The following is a 1,731-nucleotide window of genomic DNA, read 5'->3' on the forward strand; positions in this document are numbered from 1 at the left end:
TGATCACTATCATCTAATGACTGCAATTCATGACTTAGAAGAGAAAATAGATACAGGAGGTATATTAAGGCACATTACTGGGATTAACACATGTAGAAGAGTAGGGAAGAGAAGGAAGAAGGCTTTGTGACATAAGCCTCATGCAACCTTACAAGAAATTCTAAAGATTGGATAATTTGCCAGTGTGGTCCCCATTTGGGACCAGGGAACTAGTCCCTGAAACCCCAAGTTGTTCAGTCATTGAATGTGGGATGCCTTTGGAAGGGGTTATGACCTTGGCTAGGTAGCTCTTTTCAGCTGAGGCAATCCCTGAATAAGGCTGACAGCCAAAGACTTATCTGCCAGCCTTCTCAACAGATGGGGCAATAAGTCCTTCCTTCCTGAAGGAGGATCAGAAGGGCACATTACAGTGTCTACCACATCAGCTACCTGCACCTATCAGTGCTGTGCTGATATTGGCTCGAACCAGCTAGTGAGGGTCAACTCTGCACTTCCCTTCCTAACTTTGCATTCAGTGACATTGTGTTGGTAGCTTAGGACGCTTCTGTGGAAGTTTTCAAGTTTCGCCAATCTTTTTCAGGTCTAAAAGCTCTCTTTCTTTTTCTCCAATTGTTCCTTGTTCACAGTATTCCATTATTGTTTATGGATTATAATAAGGATTTGAACCTTTCAGTGTGTAACCAATTAGCATTGTTTCTAAAGTTCACTGTTCCCTGAACTACGTCTGTTTCTTTCAGAGATTTTTTCCATTTATCATTCCGTCCATATATCATCTCTTCAACTCTTAAAGGACCAGGCACTGTGTTAGGTGATGGGGACACAATAGTGAACAAAACACAAAAAGATCCTTCTTTAGTTCATAAGCGTGATGATTGGGTTTTCATGAACATGTGTGAGATGTGCCTCCCCTCAAAACTTGTTACAACATTGGCACATTACCCGTCTGACATGAAGGGAAAAAAAGACGTAAAAGGTTCCTGTTGTAGGTATTTTTTTCTTGTCAGAGAAAAAAACTAGTAAATATACAAATAAATACTATTATTTAAGGAAGTTGTCATTGCTATGAATGAACAAAATTCAGTGGATGGAGCATATGGGAGTAGGGGGATGTCTGTTTTAAAGAGTAGACTGGGACCATGTCTCTGCTGTGATAGTACTTAAACAGAGACCTGGATACAATCTGGATAGCAGGTCAGGTAAACCATTGCAGTGGGAGGCAGCCCCAGGGCTGATGGACTCTGAGAAAAGAACAAGCACTCTGTGTTCCAGGAACACCAGGAAGGCTAGTGTGGTTGGAGCAAAGTGTACGAGGTTAAGATTGATAAGCAGGCAGGGCCCAGATCATTTTCACCGTTTGTCTTGGTCTCCTTTTGCATTTGGTGACTTCTGTCTGTTGGGGTTCTACCCGAGAAACAAGAACTCGTAAACTTTGTACACGTATGTGTAGAATCTTATGTGTGTGCTTTACATTTGTGTATTTTTAAATTGTGTATTATATACATTATATACATGCATGTATAATCTATTGACAGAGTGAGACACACAGAGGCAGAGAAAGAAAGAGAGAGAGGGTGTTTTTGTAGTAGGCAGGTGGTTATTTCAAGAAATTGATTTTCAGGATCATGGAGTGCTGGCTAGGCAAGTTTGAAATATATAAAGCAGGCCAGCAGGCTGGAAATTCTCAGGCAGGAGTTGACACTTCAGACTTGAGGCAGAATTTCTTCTCCTTCA

The 1,731-nt window shown here is 41.2% G+C and overlaps 1 non-coding gene across 1 annotated transcript; it reads left to right on the forward strand.

The window, feature by feature from the left end:
• The first annotated feature begins 844 nt into the window (after nt 1-844).
• Nucleotides 845-949, forward strand: LOC117078674. The gene has a single exon (XR_004435107.1). It is a non-coding gene; the product is annotated as a small nucleolar RNA U13 (small nucleolar RNA).
• Nucleotides 950-1,731: the final 782 nt, after the last annotated feature.

This window comes from Trachypithecus francoisi, unplaced genomic scaffold (assembly GCF_009764315.1).
Source record: "Trachypithecus francoisi isolate TF-2019V2 unplaced genomic scaffold, Tfra_2.0 Lachesis_group6, whole genome shotgun sequence".
Taxonomy (NCBI): Eukaryota; Metazoa; Chordata; class Mammalia; order Primates; family Cercopithecidae; genus Trachypithecus; species Trachypithecus francoisi.